This window comes from Hipposideros armiger, unplaced genomic scaffold (genome assembly GCF_001890085.2).
Source record: "Hipposideros armiger isolate ML-2016 unplaced genomic scaffold, ASM189008v1 scaffold_57, whole genome shotgun sequence".
NCBI lineage: Eukaryota > Metazoa > Chordata > Mammalia > Chiroptera > Hipposideridae > Hipposideros > Hipposideros armiger.
Genome location: NW_017731407.1, coordinates 2,893,416 through 2,914,285, shown reverse-complemented (window position 1 = coordinate 2,914,285; position 20,870 = coordinate 2,893,416). Strand labels below are relative to the sequence as shown.

At 36.1% G+C, this 20,870-nt stretch overlaps 1 long non-coding RNA gene across 1 annotated transcript in view; it reads left to right on the top strand.

The window, feature by feature from the left end:
* LOC109381990 (uncharacterized) overlaps positions 1-19,365 on the top strand; it is a 37,131-nt gene extending 17,766 nt beyond the window's left edge. The window contains exons 2-3 of the long non-coding RNA XR_002123855.1: positions 17,012-17,076; positions 19,140-19,365. This is a non-coding gene — a long non-coding RNA (uncharacterized LOC109381990). The remainder of the gene's footprint in view (positions 1-17,011; positions 17,077-19,139) is intronic.
* Positions 19,366-20,870: the final 1,505 nt, after the last annotated feature.

Here is a 20,870-nt window from a genome sequence, read left to right as displayed (position 1 = left end):
CTAAATTTCACTTAGAAATTAGCAATAATTAAGGGGTAATATTTTTTTCCCATTGAAATTCTCAGCCTTCTGTTTTGTGACCTTAATTCATAGACTTTCTGACATATATTTTACTTCAGAGAAGTCCCATTCCCTACCCCACCTCCCATTTTCTGGTTTGAGATTAACACAAAATGAGATACACAAATTTATTAGAGATAAAAAATATTTCTCCATGCTGCTATCTTGAATGGATGATGAGAAACAGGAATGTGTTATGATGACAAGATGTGCATATAGATAATGGGACAATTGAAACTGCTATAGAGTGTTTTATTTGAGAGGTTTAAAACTGGTTCCAAATATTTACATTGCACAAGGAATTATTTATAAAAGAATTTGTTATTGATACCACAGTGCACTGCAATATACTATTTGCCAATATCTGTAGCAATGCAACAATCAAAAAAGAAAATTCAAATAGCTGGACACCTTTTAAAAGTTTCATGGCGCTAAAAGAAAAACATCTGACAAGTTTTTGATTTGCCTTTCTCATGATTTGATGTCCCAGCAGAGCAACTGGGGAACCTAATTCTGACCAACGAGGAGGAATTGCCTGACTAATTGGAAGTGACAGAAACCTTGGGAGAAAACAACCACATACCAAGGATAATTATAAGAAGGCAACATGGGCCCTAAAGGATAATGTCAAGAAATCTGAAAAACCCAAATTAGGTGAGACTTGCAAAAAATGCTAAGACAGGACAAAGAATGGGCTTTTTAAAATTCTGTTCAGAGCCAGAAGATGATCAAGGAAGAGAAAAGCCCACTTGCAGTTTCTGGTGTAAGGTTAGAGCTGACAGAGAAAGCGGAACTTCGGAAATATTTTCTTGCTTCATTCTCTACAAAAGAAACTTAAATGGGTTGACATAGTATAGAAACAACTATGTGTATTTGTGGGTCAGGCAAACCTGGGTTCAATTCTCTGTTTCAACACTTAGTAGTTATATTACCCTTGGTCTCCTTTTTCCCTGTCCGTAAAATGGAGATAACCATATCTTTCTCATAAGATTGTTCTGAGTAATAGAAGAAACACATCCAAAACACTGAGCCAGGGTCACAGCTGTGACTCAATAAATAGCAACTTATTAATATTGCTCAAAAGAGCAGTATAAATATTGACAGGAAGCAATACTTTTCCCAAGTAGAGGGAGAAATTCTAAGAAAGTAATTAACAATTCCAATTAAGATTATACCATCTGATATGAATGGCTTATATTACAGGCTTTGAGGGTTAGGGGGTGGAAGGTGGGAAGTACAAATGAGACCTGAGAACAACTGTTCTCATCTTTGAGGAATTATAGGAAACATAATAGGTGGTAGAACACCAAACATAGGAAAAGGTCTACCTTCAGGATGAAAAGTGGAAATCTGAAACCTGGAATTATCTGCTCTTTTTGACTCAGTGATATTTCCTGCCATTGGTGTAGTATTTATTTGCCCAAGGAGGGGGGGAATCCACCTCTCCAAAAAAAAAGCAACTGAAACAAAAGAATAGATTTGATTTTGCAAAGAAGTGCTTGAAATGAAGTTATAAGTCTTGAAAGCTAAGGTGATGAGGAAAGAAGATGTTTCTTGATTTTTTTCAAAGCTTCAAGAGGTAAAGCTTGAAAGAAGGAAAATATTGTGTCCTTAAGCAAGATGTAATGGGTTGAATGATGACACCCCAAAAAGATATATCCATGTCCCAATCCCTGGAACCTGTGAATGTTACTTTATTTGGAACAAAGGTCTTTACAGATAAAAATAAGCTAAGGCTCTTGAGTTGAGATCAGTCATCCTGGATTGTCTGCTGGGCTGTAAATCCAATGACAAATATCCTTATGTGACAGAAGAGAAGACACAGAGAAGAAGAGGCAATGTGACCACAGAGGCTAAGACTGGAGTAATGTGGCAATAAGCGAATGAATGCTGACAGCTACCAGAAACTAGAAGAGTCAAAAAAACAGATTCTCCCCCAGGTCTTTCAGAGGAAGTACAGCCCTGCTGACACCTTGATTTTAGATCTGGCCTCAGAACTGTAAGAATAAAATTGTCTATTGTTTTAAGCCACCAGTTTGTGGTAATTTGTCACAGTAGCCCTATGAAGTTAATACAGAGAGTTTAAAGGGGATCTAGTAATATCTCTAGGTTTTCCTGGGTTGGAAGGAATAGGGGACTGTGAAACGGGTGGTGGATGGTGGAGAAGGTCTGAGGGGCTCCTTTGAGGAAATATGCAAACCAGAGTGGAGTTAGCCAATTACAGACTACGTAGTCTCTGCTTTGACAGAGATTGTCAGCTTAAAAGAGACCTCACAGGGTTACTGTGCATTGCTAGAACGAGGAAATCATGTGGCAGGCAGCCAATCCAATATTCAAAGTTGTATATGAATATCGTGTTTCATGTCATCAGAGTGAGTTTGTTTGATTGACAAATGCTTGCCACTCCCAACCTGCTTGATCTGTAGCAAGAGTAACAACTGTCTGTGTGCTGGTACTTGACTCAATTCTATCTAAACTACTCATGAGAAAAAGGACTTTTTCAATATTCCCTGCAGTCTCAAACCTTCAGAAAGAAAGAAAGGATCATGGACAACCACAGTGGTTCCAGTGATATGGAAGGGAATCCGTATCACTTGGCAAACCTCCTTTCAATATCTACTTGACTGGGGACTTGATTCATTCAATTGCGGGTCCCTCACGCTTCTAATCCCCTACCAGGACCACATTGATCCCAGGCAATAATCTAAAAGGAATTATAAAAAGGGTGCTCTGGGAGTATCCATAAGAGAAAGCAGTAATCACTCAAATACAGTATGGGTTTACCAACCGGAATTTACTGGCCTAATTTTATTTTCTTCCTGTCAGGGTTACTAGGCTAGTACACTAATGAAATGTAGTAGACAATATTTATCTATGCCCAGCCCGTATTGACATGTTTCATCATATATAATACTTAAGACTAAGTGGGAGAGGAAAAAGGGCTAGATGATAGGCTGATTCCTGGATGGCAGTCACCTCTGCAAAGGTTTTTAGTGTAGAACCACAGTCCCTCACAGAGTCAACACTGTATTTCATTGTCTTAGAGAATATATAGAACCCACATTTATCAAATTTTTACCTGATTCAAAGTTGGAAAGGGTAAGGTGTTTTACAAACCTTAGAACAGCTTGATGTTGACTTTGGGCTAAAGTCTTGATAGTCATTGTTAGTATCATAAAATTTGGGGATTCTAATCATTTCAGCAGAGTCCAACAAACTAAAGGGATTTTTAAGTTTGTTCACTTATTTTGGTGTCACAAATTTATGGAACATCTAGGCTGTGTAAATGTCTATGTTAGGCTTTAGAAAGATGATTAAGGTATTGTCTTTGGGTTGCAGGAGTTCAAAACCTAGTGAGTAAAACAGACTTGTAAAGAGAGCAAATATATTACAGCAAAAATATTCATTGTAAGTCCTTATATTTAGTTAAAAAAAACAATTAACTGCATTTAATTGTTTGCAATGGACTGGCACTAGCATATGTAAAACACCTTTAAAAGTTTAATTAGCTGAAAAAAAATAATACTTGCCAAGAATATAACAGTGGGCTGATATTCTAGCTCATACAATTGATTTTCTAAAAATTAACAAGGATTTAAACACCCAAAGGAAGAAATACAAATTGCTAATAGAGATATGAAAACATTTTTTTTAAAGATTTTTATTGGGGGATTTGGGGGATGGGAACAGACAAGTTGCTGTCATTTTGTTCTTCAGTCTAGTTGTGGAGGACGTTGCTTCACTGGCCCAAGTTGGCACCATCATTGCGCTCTTCCTGGGCAAGGCACATCGGTCGCCAGCTTCTGGACGGCCGCTCACTGCGGCTGCTGGCCGCTCACGCTGGCTGCTGGCTGCTGGCTGCTGGCTACATATGGTAGCCCATGGCAACCCACTGCCACAGGGGCTGCAGCCTATGCCGCGGCCGGCAACTCATGGCAGCCCAGCTCCAGGTTGAGCTGTTGTTCAGCATCTTAGCTGTGGAGGGCAGTGTCACTGGCCCTCATATGGGGGATCCGAACCGGCGCCCTCTGGCATCCCAAGCCAGTTCTTAACCATCGCATCACTCGGCCGGCCCTGAAAACATTTTTAAAAGCCACTCTTGTTTGTAAGCTAATCAAGACAACAAATTTGAAAAAAATCAAAACAGTATCTCATGCTTGCAAAGGTGTGGTAAAATGAGCACTTAACGTACTGCTGGTGCAAACATAAAATGGTAATTTTGTGGAAAGATATTATATGCAAGTCATACTATGCAATGCATCCATTTTCTTCTAGGACTCTACTTTTAAAAATAATCTAAAATATATACATAAAATACACATAAGGAAGTCCATAATAGCGTTATTTATAATAGCAAAAAATGTTTAAATGAATGATTAAAAACATATGTACAGTCATATGATGGCATGTCATAATAATCAAAATTGTGTCTTAAAAAGAGGGTGCCTGCTATATTATATTTATTATATTATATCAAATTATATAAAATTACATCATGTTATATTATATTATATTATTATATTATATTATATTATATTTTCAACTAGAAGGCTAAGGATCATGACTTTTCACTGTAAACCTTCTTGGACATTTTGAATTTTGGGCCATATGCATGTAACACGTCCAAAAAATAAACAAAATTTTAAAATATTCAGCTTAAAGTTTTAAAAATACATTTACAAATGTTTTTTCATCATGTTAGGAAATACACTAAGCAAAATGCAAGGAAATTTATTTACTGCATAGATTATGTAGTTAGAAAATGCATTTACTCTGGCTGTGTTACTAGAAATATTTTGTTCAGTATTTTGTATCATAAGAAATCTGGGACTACTTTACATACAAGCAAGAAGGACGGTAAAGAAGCTCATCTAAGGAATGGTTGGAGGAAAATGTGAATGTTTAGTCTGCAGTATATTTGTAAGAGCATGATGGCTGTCTTCAAGTATCTAAAGTACTGTCATGTGGAAAAGGGACCACACTTCCTCAGGAAAGTCTCAGAGAATGAAACTAGACCCATTGGCAGGAGCTATCGTAAGCCATTTCAGCTCAATGTCAAAACACTTACAGACTTGCTTACTTGTTTATGGGCCATTTCAGCTCAATGTCAGGGAACGCTTCCTATTAGAACTGGACAAAAAGAATGAATTTCCAGTCACTTGAAGGATTCAAGCATGAATTGTCACCGACTTGATTGGACATTATAGAATAAATCCAAGCATCAGAAATGTGGTTTTTGATATAATTCCAGCTGTGTGAGAAGTTACTTAACCTCTCTGAGACTCAGTTCTCTGTAAAACAGGAAAGTTGAGCTAAATTACTGTCATGTTCCTTTTGAGTTTTAAATTGTTTTGATTCTGCATTGGTTACATTTGGCTGTCTTTTCCAGATTTAACATAATATCAGCCTTTTATCACTTGAAATACATCTCACTATACTGTGAGAATTAATTGAGATGTTTAAAAAAGTATTTGTGAAAATGCAAAACACTATGTAAGAATAAGACATCATTATAGTTCAATATCATTGGCCATTAGGAAAATGCAAATTAACATCACATTGAGATACCACTACACACCTGTTAGAATGGCTAAAATAAATGGCTAACATACTGATGATACTAAGTGCTGACAAGATGCAGAGCAACTGTATCTCTCATACTTTGCTGATGGAAATAAAAATTGATACGGCCACACCAGAAAACAATGTGACAGTTTTTTGTAAAGTTGAACATACCCTTCCTATAAGATCCAGTAATCCAACTACTGGATATTTACTCTAGAGAAATGAGAACATACATTCACACAAAAATCTATGCATAAATGTTCATATCAGCTTTATTTGTGATAGCCAAAAACTTAAAACCACCCAGATATTCTCCAAGGGGTGAATGGATAAACTGTGGTATATCCATATAATGAAATACTACTCGGTAATAAAAAGGAACAAACCTGATACACACAACAGCTTGCATGAATCTCAAGGTCATTATGCTGATTGAAAAGCCAATCTCAAAAGGTTACATACGGTATGATTCCATTTATATAACATTCTTAAAATGGCAAATTATAGTGATAGAGAATAGATTAGTGGGTGTCAGAGGGTCAGAGTTGGAGAGGGTGTGACTGTGAAGGGGTAGCATGAGGAAGTTACTTTGGACGATGGAATGATTCTTTACCCTAATTGTGGTGATCACTACATGAATCTATCACATGATAAAATTTTCTAGAACAATACACCAAAAAAATTATGTTTGTCTTCAAGGTTCTGGAAAGCAAGAAAATGCGTATCTTCTTTCGCTTTTTGTTTTCACTGACTTTTTTAGGTTCTGCTATTCATTGTCTTGTAAATCAATAATATGGAATGTTTTTCATATGAAACATTTTTCTTCTTGTAGAATACCATAGAAATAAGTGTATGAGGTGTACTTATTTTATGGTAATTTCACTCTTTTTTCTTTAAAGTAGTAAATGTTCAAATGTTAAGATAAATTCAGGCCAAGTTCACTTTTATTTATATATTTTTGTTTTTAAATTTTACAACCACATTTTCAAGGAATCCCCTGGAAAAAAATTTTACATACATTTTCACAGCTCTCTCAAATGTGATCTGTTCTTTATTATTTATCTTATGACTGAAGAGACTATTAGTCTTGCCAGGTTCCACTTTAGCTGCTGACTCTCTCTGTTTATAGTTAACTAAATTTACTTCCATCCAAATTGCATAATAAACACAGGCGCTTAAAATTAATTCCTGTCCTAGGATGAGATCAGTCCAGAGAGTTTGTCCCAAGAGTGAAATTTTCTTATAAAATGATCCTTATGGATACTAAAATATTAGCCTCTCTCAGACAGTGTAAGACTGCTATTGCAGCTAACATTACCAATGTTTGCTAATATTTTCAACCTCTTCCCTTTTTCTGATATGTACAGTAGTCCCCTCTTATTTGTAGTTTCTCTTTCCAGAGTTTCAGTTACTTGCAATCGACTGAGTTCCCAAAACAGTGAATGAAAAATCCCGGAAATTAACAATTCTTAAGTTTTAAATTGTGAGTTGTTCTAAGTAGTGTGATAAAATCTCCCGCTGCCCTGCTACACCCAGGCTGAGATGTGAACCATCCCTGATTCAGCATCTCCACACTGCATACACCACCCACCCATTAGCCATCACTCAGCAGCCATCTGGGCTCTCAGATCTACTGTTCAGGTACATACAGTGTTGCTTGTATTTAGGTAACCCTTATTTTACTGAATAATGGCCCCAAAGCTCAAGAGTAGTGATTCCATCAATTCGGATATGCCAAAGAAAAGCCATAAAGTGCTTCCTTTGAGTGAAAAGGTAAGGGCAGTACAATTAGATATTTTGAGAGAGAAAGACCCCATTTACACAACTTTTATTACAGTATAATATTATAATTGTTCTATTTTATTATTAGTTATTCTTGTTAATCTCTTACTATGCCTAATTAACAAATTAAACTGTATCATGGGTATGTATGTACAGCATAGGAAAAAACTTCATTTATATAGGGTTTGGTAATGTCTGTGGTTTCTTAGCATGTTTTCTCTGCATAGTTACTATCATTATCATTTGCCAGGATAGTTACTTTTTTCATAGGTTGCACCTTCTATATCATGGATGGTATTATAATGTCTGTAATTTATTTTAAAATAATTGAGTATAGATAATGTGATATTATGTGTGAATATATATGTGTGTTAATTTGGGCTACATCATAAGTGCTGCTGCTTGCCATAATTAGGAATTCACACTCCCAGTTAAGGTCAGCTCATATTTAATCAAAAAGCCACACTCCAGAGGAAGCTCTGACAAGTTCTTTAGTCATGTTTATCTTGAACAACACCAAAATTCTGCTAATTAAGATATGAATATTAGCAATGGGTTTTCATTGGTGACATTAGTGTTGTTCAACATATGGGGATTTGCTAAAATATTTTAGGCATTCCACTTTTGCAGAATAGGGTATAAAAATCTAGCACACACTGTAATCTGTATGCTTAGGAAAGGCACCAAGGTTTGATCCCTAAAATGTCTTATATCCAGCTATTGATTCAGTACATTCTGGTTGCCTGATGTCTGCCTCTAAATATTGCTGCATCTGCCTTAAGTAAACTTTTCATGCATGCTGTAGTCATATGGTAGCCAGTTTGCAAATTGGCCCTCAATGACCTTAATACCAAAGTTCCTTAGTATTTTTCTCTTCATTATTTTTCCCTTCCAAACTGAATAGAGATGACGTGTGTAACCAATAAGATATGCTGGAAATGAAGATACATGACCTCCAAGGATAACTCTTAAAAGACGTTGCAGACTTTGCCTTGTTCTCTCTTGAATTATCTCTTGTGGAGGAAGATAGCTACGATGTTGTGAAGCTGTTCAAGCAACCTTGTGCAGAGCTCCATCTGGGGAGGAACTGAGGTCTCCTGCCAATAGTCAACATTAACTTGCCAGCCATGTGAGCAAGCCATCTTGGAAGCAGGTCCTCCAGCCCCAGTCAAGCACTAGCCATCATCTTAACTCACAAGAGACCCCGAATCAAGATTACCCAGACAACTTGACCTATCCATGATCTATAGAAGCTGTGAGATAATAAACATTTATTGTTGTTTTAGTCACTAAATTTGGGGCTGATTTGTTGTACAGCAAGAGATAACTAATACATCATAGTACATGAAAGGACAGAGAGCTGGGACTTAATTGGGTTGATAGAAGAGATTGAATGAACTATTTTATGTAAGTCTCCTTGCTCATCACTTTACTTTTAAAATATCTATTTATATGACAGAATTTGTCTGAGACTTGCTTTCATTGTAACTTTGTAGCAAGGCTAGGTCAAATTAACCACCCCCTTTAGCTTATCGCAAAAATTGGTGGCTACTTTTATCTGTCAAAAGAACAAAATAGGTGTGCCTGACCTAATAGGGTTAGAACATTTTGTAAGAGAGTCCCATTGGCTTTTCTGCCTACTATAGCTTGATTCTATCCACTTCTCTTTATCACTACCATCAGTCCAGTCCAGGCTACCTTCATCTCTCACCTGAACCACTACAAAAATCTTCTCCCTCATTTATTCATATCCATTGGCCCTATTTTATTCCATTGTCAATATTAAAGTTACACTGATCCTTTTAAAACATCTCTATTCATGTAATTCCACCAACACAACTGCCCCCATTTAATATTTTTTAGTGCTTGGAAAAGATAAAGCAAAGACGTAACACAGTCTACAAAACCCCTGCAAGGTCTGGACCTCCCAACCTTTTGAGCACTGTCTCTCACTCCTCTTTTTCTTGCTCTCTGTGATCCCACCTCACTGGCCTTCCTTTAATTACTCATACTCTTCCCGTTCCCACCCCCCACAGAGGATTTGTATGTGGTCTTTCCTCTGCTTTGAAATCTCTTTTCCTCTTTATCTAGTTCAAGCCCGCCTATCCTTCATGTCTAGTGCATACGAGGTCAGTTCCTCAGCCCAAGTTTCCCCAGTCTCCTTGATTTACTCTTATAGCATTATACATCCCTCCTTTCTTCACCTATCACATTGCAATTTTACAATTGTTTGTGTAATTACTTAATTAAGGTTGGTGTTCACTGCTAGATCTTACATTCTATAAGAGCAGGTACCATATCTGGTTTAATGCATTTATGTATTAGAGCCAATCACAGCGCTACATAGTATATATTTGATAAATATTTTATTAAAGTCTGAATAACTGATTCACTAATTGATGGACTCAGGTGTCCATGGATGTTGCTTCAAAGCCCAAGTGCCTACGTTCAAATTCTGGCAGTTCCTAACTATGTAATGTTAAGAACAATTTTACCTCATTTTTCCTTAGATTTGTCCTCTATAAATTGGGAACAATAATTACCTTATAAGATTTGCAAGTATTAAATAAGTTAATATACATCAAGGGCTTAAAGCCATTCCTAACACAGTAATATATATGGCAACTGCAATTACTATTATTTGTATATTCAGTAATTTTGTCAAGCTAGTTGCTTAGGCCATAGGCACCAGTTCCCTGGATAAATTCATTCTTTCCTTGTACATACCAAATTTCCAGTATCTATGTAAAAACAAAAAGCTATATCAAAGATTTAAATTGAGGGCAGATTTTATAAGTCTTTTGGGGCTGCCTAGTTTTGATTAAGGTATAAGATGCTACTGTTAACCCCATATCACCCGTGTTTATTTGGTAATTTACTGTTTATACAAAAAGTCCAAGGAAGCAGAGTTTGAATTAAATGAGAATATCAAAGAGTTCTATACTTGTCTTTTACTAGGGCACAATTTCTGCACCAAAAAGAATCGAGCCCACCATCTCTTTCTGAGTTTTTTGCATTGATTACTTACTGTAATAGTATTTCAAATAATAGCAACATATTAACATTACACATACTGTAATATTATTGATTTCTTTGGATTATAGATCTTCCATACACTGACTTTAAACTGTACTTTAAACTGACTTGAACGGCAGCTAAAGCTACAGGTTTGTAACTTTTGGACACCACCTGCTATAAACCATTGAAATTATGTCTCTTTGCATTTGACAGTAGAAACATTCCTCATGCTCAGTGCAAACGCAGCAATAGTTGGACCTTGTTTAGCTGCTAATGTTTTTTTCAGACGTTGTGAATGCTGAAATTTTATTATATTCAGGGTCCCCACCCATAGACAGGTCCATTGTAAGCTGCCATTAATTTGGGCAATAGGGCAATAGGTCAGAAACTGAAGGGTTGTTCTAGGTAAGTGTTACCAATGATGCATTCTGTTCTTTGTTTACCGCCAACCATGAAAAACAAGACTTTGTACTTTTTAGAGAAACTGAGATCACCCAGTCCTTGCAACTTAGGTCATTTCAGTCTGGGAGGGGAAAAAAAAAAAGAAAGACAAAACAACTCTTTTCAACTTTTTGCCTGTTCCTTCTGGCTTTTTGAGGAGATATGTCTGAAAGAAAGTAGATCAAAGTTACATGGGATTAAGGGCAGATCAGATAGCTATACTTTGTAGTCTGCTGAAAACAGAACTAGCTTTACTGGGAAAGAGATCAGGTATTACAGTTATAAGGAGCAGAGAAAAGGTTACTAGCCTAAATCACCAACCTCAATTCCTCTACCAATTTGTCAGGCCTTAAAATTCCACCATTAGAAATTAATTTGTTTGCATTTTAAAAGATAATTTCTCAAAGCAGTTACCTGTGGGGAAAAAAGTGAGTTCTCCATCAATTTCTTTTCCTGAAAGTAAATTTTGAAAGCACTGAGACCAAGAGGTTACACTAGCTCCTGAAAGCTCTGATTTGACTATAGGAGTGCTGTGGAGAGAAAAGGTTGGAAGAGCACAGGTGATATTTGAAGAGAGGCTAGAGGGAAATCTCTGGCCATAGAAAACAGTGATTTCAATGTGTGATGACTGCAGAGAAAGAGAAAAAAGAAGTGGAATTTTTTTTCCATTTGCTGCTCTGGGCATCTACAATAGAAGAAAGAAAATACATTACTATATGATGAGATAGAATAAAAGTGGCACTCAGACAAAAGAGGAGGGTCATTCCCCTGTCATGCTTAAAATGTGAGAATAACTTCACTTTCTTAAATATCCTGGTCATTAGTTTTTTTCTGAACATAATCATGCTAAATTCATTCTTGACTTATAGAGTGATACAAAGCACCTTAAGGTAATACAGATTTTAAGTGTTCTGTCTTTGAGGCACTATCCCCCTGTCTCATCTCCTACTAATTTACTCATCAATGCACAGATTCTTTGTCTTTTAAACTGAGTATTATAGATTAAGGCTCCTTCCACTAATAAGTGAGGAAACTCAGGTCCCTTGGTCTTATAATTAGGAATCAAGGAACATACAGAAAGTAAAAGTAAGGTGAATAGATAAGGAAGGAGGCTGGTACAGATTTATACACTGACTTGTGATTATGTGTTTCATATTTGCCAGTTGAACTATAAAGGAAAAACTTTGTGTGAAAAAAAATCTATCACTATCATTCAACTCAACACCAAAAAAACAAACAACCCAATTAAAAAATGGGCAGAGGATATGAAGAGACATTTTTCTAAAGAGGACATACAGATGGCCAACAGGCATATGAAAAAAATGCTCAATCTCACTAATCATTAGAGAAATGCAAATAAAAACCACAATGAGATACCACATCATTCTGGTCAGAATGGCTATCATCAATAAATCAACAAACAACAAGTGCTGATGAGGTTGCGGGGAAAAGGGAACCCTGGTGCACTGTTGATGAGATTGCAAATTGGTGCAGCTAGTATGGAAATCAGCATGGAGGTATCTCAAAAAACTGGAAACAGAACTACCTTATGACCCACCAATTCCACTCTTACGTATCCATCCAGAAAAACCCAAGACACTAATTCGAAAAAATACATGCACCCCTACGTTTATTGCAGCGCTATTTACAATAGCCAAGACTTGGAAACAATCGAAATGCCCATCGGTAGGCGACTGGATTAAGAAACTGTGGTACATTTACACAATGGAGTATTACTCAGCTATAAAGAAGAAGGAAATGGTACCATTTACAATGATGTGGATGGAACTAGAGAACATTATGATAGTGAAATAAGTCAGTCAGAGAAAGACAAATACCATATGATCTCACTTATACGTGGAATCTAAAGAACTGAATAAATGAGCAATGTAAACAGAAATAGTCTCAGAGACACAGAGGAAAAACTGATGGTTGCTAGATGGGAGGGGGGTGGGGATGAGGGAGAAGGGGAAGGGATTAGACAGCATAAATTGGTAACTACAATATTGCCACAGGGATATGAATGACATTTGGAGAATATAATCAATAATGTTGTAAATATTTTGTAGGGTGTCAGACGGACACATTTCTTCTTAGGGCGACCACTTCATGGACGGTGTAGAGGCTTAACCACTGCACTGTACACCTGAAGCTGAAGTTGAATAATATTGTATGTCAACTATAATTTTATATATATATATATATATATATATATATATATATATATAGTCACAGGATGTGGAGTATAATGTGGGGAGTGGAGTCAATGGAATTATAATAGATATGTATGATATGGGAGGGCAGAGGATTGGGGTAGGGTGTTGTCATTTTGTGAGGGGTGAAAAGTATAACTATTGCACTGTTTTGTACACCTGAAACTAATAAAAAAAAAAACTATCACCTTGTGACGAGCAAAGGAATTTTGTGGAGGATGAGAATTTGCTAGTGGGTGCAGGGGAGATAGAAAAGATAGGAGTAGAGGGTTTTTACCAATTTACACCCCACCAGCAATGTATAAGAGTAGTAGCGTATGATTTTCAAAACTTTACTGTGTCGTGATATCTGATTATGGTTTTCCTTTGCATTTTCCTCATAAATAATGATAATGAATACTTCTTCATATGTTCGTTGAGCATTTAGATATCTATGTTTTTGAAGTGTCTATTCAAGCCTTTTGCCCATTTTTCAAAACATTGAGTTGTCTTTTTCTTATTGAAAAAGTGCCTTATATGTTAGGATATAACTTCTTTGTCAATAGTTGTTTTTCTTCTATTCAGTGGATTGTTTTCTCATTTTATTAAAGGTACCTTTTGATAAACTAAAGTTCTTAATTTTAATGAAGCCTATTTTATCAGCCTCTTCTCTCATGGTTTTTATATTTAAGAAAACATTGCCTACCTTAAGGTCAAGAAGATATTCTCCTGTTTTTTTTCCGGGAGTTTTATTGTTTTACCTTTCACATTAGCTCTTGACCCATTTTGAGTTAATTTTGTATATAATGTGAGGAAGGGGAATGGGTTCATTTTCTCCCATACAGATACACAATTTAGAATCATTTATTCAAAAGATCATTCTTTCCTCCGCTAACTTGTACCTGCCTCATAAATCATGTATTTGTATATGTGTGATGACTTCCCCCAAATGTTTTATTAAGCAGATTAATTAATTGAGTGAACAAGTCAATTGATATTATACAATTGGTAGAGAATTTTTCAATTGGTTAAAAAACAACAACAAAGAAGTGAAGGAAGTAAGTTCAAAAGTACACAAAATACTTTTGGTGAAGAGTAGAAGTAAATGTTCCTTTTACTCTGTTCCTCAGGACCCCATTTCTTTCTCCAGAAACAATCAAAAGTGTCACTGCCCAGATATGCCAAACATCTCTGCTTAATTGTTAGGGTCCTAAAAAAAAAAAAGCAAGCCCTTTATCCCAAAGCCTACCCCAAATCTAATGTAGTGACTTCTCTAGAATGTTCTGATATTAACTTTCTATGTGGTTCTGATGCTGAGTGAGTTCCAACATAATTTAAAAGTCTATCTTACTTCTCTCTTTTAAAAAGCATATAGCTGGATTAAAAAAAAAGCCCAAATAGATAAGGGTTATATTTTATTGGGGGGGGGATTTAACTTATTTATTTTTTGTAATTATATTTATTCCTGCCATTTTATTTTATATTCTCTACTGCTTTTTAAAAACTTCTTGTCTTTTGTGGAATTAACAAACTTGCTTTCTTTCTTGTTCTAGCAGCTTAGAAATTATACATTTTATTTTTATTCTGCATCTAGACATTGACATTTTAAACCCCATTATATATATTTTTTATATATAGACTAGAATTAAGCAGCATCTATACCCTACCCTTGATCAATTCCACTTCCTTCTCCCCCACTTTCTCCTACAACTTAAGCGGGGGTGGGTCGAATTTTTGTACAGCCTGAAGCTTATACAATTTTGGAGATCCTCTTTAAAACAATGTGAAATTCTAAATTTAAATATTCAGTAAGAAAGTGAATGTTTATTTGGGCTGAGAAAAAAATCACAACATATTATAAATTTTTAAATTTTACGAATTTATGAATCTTTAAAAAAATGACAGTTCCACAATGGAATCCAGAAATAAAACATAATATTTTTATTTATTGCCTGGGAGACTTCTAAAGTACTCTTTCCCCTACAATTTCTCTTTTAGAATTTTGCATTTCTGACTATGGGAAGACTTACCCACAAACTGCCTTCTAGTGTCTATATTTCAAGCATGGCATCCCCACTATCTGCATCATCTCCAGTGCCGTATAATGTTCCATACATGTTAATTAGATCAAAGCAATTGGTAGTGTTCAGATCTAGATCTTTACTGACTTTTTTCTCGGTTCTCAATTGCTGGGAGAAGGGTGTTAAATCTACTATGGTTGCAGAACTGTCAGTTCCTTCATTTGTGAATTTTTACTCCTTGTATTTTGCAGGCCTTTTATTATTGTTATGTCTTCTTCATGAATTGATCTTCTTCTTCTTATGAATGATCCCTATCTTTGTTAGTTTCCTTTATCTTGAAGTCTATTTTAGCAGATACTAATATAGCCACTTCAGCCTTCTTTGACTATTGTTTGTAAAGTTTATATAATGTCCTATCTTTTTACTTTCAACCTATGTCTTTAAAGTAAATCTCTTTTAGATGGCCTTGTGTGTTATCTATTCTGAAAATTTTTGTCTTTTAGCTAGCGTTTTTAACCAATTTATACTTAATATAACCATTACTTTGGTGCTATTGAATGTTACTGCCTTACAATTTGTTTTCTGTTTGTCCTATCAGCTTTTTGTTCATCTGTGTCTACTTAGCCATAATTTTTAGGCTAATTGAACTATAGTTGTTTAAGCCAGTGAGACTGCACATTTCCATATTTTAGTCACCCAGCAAGGCACTGGCTGGCTGAAAAACCCACAAAAACAGGAAACTCACTTAGTAACATTAACTTTATCAAATTTTCCACGCCCCTCCAGTTTTTGATTGCTTTTGGTCATATTCCCATGCCTTCACATAGTTGTTTTTGATATTTTGTCCATAGTTTATCATTGTTATCTGTGGAACAGTTTGCTCTATAGTAGCTACCTTTGCCAGAAGTAGAACCTAATTTTTAAAGATTGCAACTACTCTGTCGCAATGCTCTTCACGTATACAGTATCTGATAAATCTAGGTGTTTAATGCCCACAAGTTTGCAGCTGTGGCTTTCTGGAAAAAGTTACTAGTAGATCTGTATTTCTTTAATGGATCACTGCTAGCTCTAAAATCTACTATTGGTGAAATCATAAAGAGAAGTTTGCTAGATGATTTTTTTCTGTGTATGTGTGTGAAATATTTATAATGTTAAGAAAATGAATAAGCAGTGTATTAAGTGTTTATCTTTGAATAGTGGAATTATAAAGTGATTTGTTTTCTCCTTCATGCTTTTTACAAATTTCCAAATTTCTATAATTGATGTGCTTTATAATTGGAATGAAGGATTTTAATTCTTTTTGAATGAAAAGACACTAACATCTGCTGAACACTTATGAGTTGGATCGTGAACTAGGCACAGCCCCATTTTAAACTTTTATGATTTTTTTGTAACTACAGGAAAATATCTTAAAATTAACTGTTAAGGGGCAGTTTAAAAAATATTTATTATCCATTCTAATGATAGCCCTTGCTGGGTTTTTGTTTTGTTTTGTTTTGATTTTTTAAGGAGGGCACAGCTTACAAGGCCCATGCAGGGATCGAACCAGCAACCTTGGTGTTATTACTACCATGCTCCAAACAACTGAGCTAACCAGTCACCCCCCTTGAGGTTTTTTTCAAAAGGAGCATTTCCAGACAACCCTCAGGTTAAATTAGTATATGAGTTTTAGACACATCAATATCTGGGATGAAGTAATAATTGAGAAAAAACAATGCTCTTTCAATATACCCAGGCATTAAACTTGACCTCTGGCATCTTAGAATGGGACAATTACCTATTGTCTTCCTGACATTCTTGAGAAACCTAAACTGTGGTTTTTGTCTTTCTTCTAAGGAGCAATAAAAAATTTTATTTAATTCAGGATCAATAACACCTTTCATCTAGCCTCATTTAATTTACTGATTTAATTTTTTCTTCTTACTCTTTCAGAATGCTTCAGTAAGATGAGGACAGGAAGCTCTCACTTAACACCCTGGATGGTCCTACAACTAACTGTAAGTGAAACAACGTATAAGGAGCCAGTTTTACCATAGGCTAATTGATATAAATAAGAGTTAAGTTCCTGTGGCATCTCATCGAGTTATAATGAAATGATGTTGAACAAAAAGCCCTAACTTGAGGATCTGCTGTATATTGGATAGTAGAGCAAGGCTGAGCAAGGTAACTCTTCAGTCCTCATTTCCTGAGGACCAAAAGCAGTTTCTGTGTTCTTACCCTAGGGCTCACCCTCAGTGCTTTCTATGTAAAACTGCCTTGGCTTCCCTTTCCCAATCAGGGAAAAGGTGATTGGATTGAGTCATGTTTCACCTGAAGTGTTTTGGCCCTTTATTTGAACTAGCCATTACATCTTGTGGCAGCTGTAACTAGCACTGCTGTAATGATCTGATAAAAACCTATTCCTTCAACACTACTGGTCATTAGCGCTCCCAGACAAGATGTGACATGCTCAGACAGTTCATCCAGTAGGAGTCTCTTTTTTGACAAATATGCCTTTTCTCCTTTATTCATGACAATTTTATTTCTTTCACAAACACCAATTTTTCGAAGTTACCACTCCCTAGTTGGACCAGAGGACTTTTTTTTTTTTTCGCTTCAAAGAGAGGTGCTACTACCATCTTTTCACTTTTAATTGTATCTTACTGTAATTGGTCTTTCTTAGAATAGTAATTTTAAATAGATATATACTGAAATAGCAAAGCTTGATACTGATACCTGTAAATGTTTTCTTTCCCATTACTTTTGCAAATTTTACAGTTTGAGGTATAAAGTCTTGTTTTAATCATATGCGCTACTTCATGTTTTATGTTTTATGTGCATAATAAATACTCATCCCACAGACTGATGTCAGAATGAATCCAGTGATTGGGGTATTTGCCTGAAAGTAAAACAGAAGGAGGACACTGGGTGTCTAGTTTTCAATTTCTAACTTTAAGTAACTTTGCCTACCCAGGAAATTATAAAATAAATTCTCTACTAAAAATGGGATCATTGGTTCAAAATATCTCTATCCTTTTCCCTCCAGTGGTTAAACCTATGGACAGCTATATAACAGATACCAAAGTTGAGAAGAAGTATTTTCCTCTGAAAACTAATTCCCCCTGGAAATCCTCATTAACTAGAATCCAGGTTCAACTTTCTGCAACCTAGTGCAAGCTTCTGAACAAAAATAAAATGGATCATGGTTAGTTTTCAACTGACATAAAACGTAACTAGGCAAACAATATTGGAGTTCACAGAAAAATGAAGCTGATAAGACTTAAGAAAAAGGCATGACTGAGAACATAATGGTCTCCTAGCAGTCTGAGGGGACAATCTGAAGGATGGTCAAGGAAAGACATTCCAAGTGAAGTTCAGGAACTGGCTGAATGGAATCAAGGAAAGTGGATTATGCAATTGCCAGATGATATCTGAAGATATAAGAGCATGGATTCTTGTATTGGGCCCAGATTCTCTGTAGATAAGCCTTCTCTGGGTATACAATAGCAAAGTTCAATGAGGTAGCATTTGTCAAGGGTTAGCTTAAGATGTGAAAGAAAGAGAAAGAGGAGAAACCAAGAAATACAGGATGAGGCAGTAATGTCCACATCTAGTTTAAGAAAGAGCTTTTCTTCTCTCTTGAAGATAGTCACATTGAATCTAACACAGGATCATCTGCAATAGTAATGAGAGCTGAATGGATGAGCTTTCTAAAGAATTGAGAGGTCAAGTGCTAAGGTCTGAGTGGTTGGTGGTACCTAGAGAGGTGAGGCTAAGGAGAAGAAAGACAATGGAGGATATAGAGGAGTAAACTCATGAAGAGCAGTTAAAATTATTAATCACTAGGTAACTTTCAGCTATTCAGTTCCAGAGTAAGCTCACATTTCACTGTTAAAATTACTTTTCTTAAAAGGGTGGTTAGATGTGCTTTACTGCTCCAATATATATAATTCTAAAAAATCATAGTCTGGATTATGAACTAGAAAGCTCGTTATTACCATGCAATGATTTAATGCAATGGGGTATAATTGTTTACTAATTGTTCCATGTTCTTTCATTTTCTGGTTTTTTTCTCTCTTAGATTTTCAGTACCTCCAGGGCTGGATAAATGTCATGCATTGCTTAAAGGCCAAAACTCTGAAGGCTGATAAAACAGGTGTGATTCCTACTCTCTTATTTGTGTGGCCTTGAGCAAATTATTTGAGCAAATTATTAACCTCTCTAAAAGCTTCAGTTTCTTCATGTATAAGCAATAAGAATAAGAATATCTTCCTCACAGGGTTGTACTGAGGAATAAATAATGTAAAATGAACAAAGTGATGTAACATAAATAAAACATTTATATCTTGTGACAAATAGCACAGAATTTAAGTTTGCTGATGTTGAAAATAGGATGTGTCCAGTCTTTTCTTCTATCATGCATGCCTTCAGTTCTGTTGTGGAAGACATATTGTATCAAATGTATTCTCTTTGTTATCACATCAAGAGAAAAGTTCAGGACTGACTTTCACCAAATTCGAGGTTATGATGGTCTGACTGAAACTAAAGACTCAAAAATGCGATAATCCCTCAGAAACTAAGGCAGCTGGAAACTAAGGCACGATAAGAGATCTGTGTGACTACTCACTGGGAGAGGCATGCCACAGGCAACAAGATGCACTGGAAGGAGTGAAAACGCAAAGGTTTCTGAGGGACAGGACTACAAATGGCAGTTGATTTCCATTCAGTTACTCCCTAGATGGGCAACTCTAGGTATATATTTATACTCCAGAGAAAGCAGCCGCAGCAAATTATTTCTTTTTATATATTTCTTTTTATGACAATACATTTATATGAGGATATGAGCATGGGAAAGATAAGTCACTATATTAAACAAAGGAAAAATTTACATAACCTCAAATAATTGCAAATACAAAGCCAAGGAGAACTGCATTGGATTACAGTTTTTAAAGAAACTTTTGGACCCAGCCACTGAGCTTCCTCACCATTTTCTGTGTTTCTAGAACCTTGGTCACTTCTCTCCCTTCTGCCACTTCTCCCAATCCAGAGAAGCAGTGTAAAGGCAATACCTACCAGTTTTTAAGTGTAACTGTGATTAGTATAGCTGATTTATATAACAAATTGAAAAGAGTCATTCAAGGAAAAAGGAAAACATATACTATAATTCAAGACATATAACATTCACTCAATCTATATTTTCTAAAACAAAATATATATAAATATTTACATAAAACGCATATATAGATATAATACACATAAATATAGTCACTAGGCAATCATCAGAAAGTATTTAAGGTAAATTGTATAAACTATCAAAATCTGTCATATATTTCTATTTAATGCATCGAAGTACCCTAATAATTACTGAATGGAAGCAAACTGGTAAGCTGCAAGCTATGTCTAGAAAATTGGTCACGGGCCGGCTGAGTGGCGCATTGGTTAAGAGTTGGCTTGGGAGCGTGAGTTCTGAGCAGCAAGGCCACCGGTTCAGATTCCACATGGGCCAGTGACACTGCGATGGTTAACAACAGCTCGACCTGGAGCTGGGCTGCTGTGAGTTGCCGGTGATTGCGTAGGCTGCCGTGGGGCTGCAGTGGGCTGCCGTAAGTGGCAGGCAGCCAGCATTTAGTGGCCCAGCAGCTGGGGTGAGCTGCTGTGAGCTGCCATGAGCGTCCGTCCAATGGCCGACGACCAATCTGCCTCAGCCAGGAAGAGCACAATGATCACAATACCAACATGGGCCAGTGAAGCGACATCCTCCACAACTAGACTGAAGAACAAAGGGCCAGCAACTTGTCTGTTTCCCTTCCCT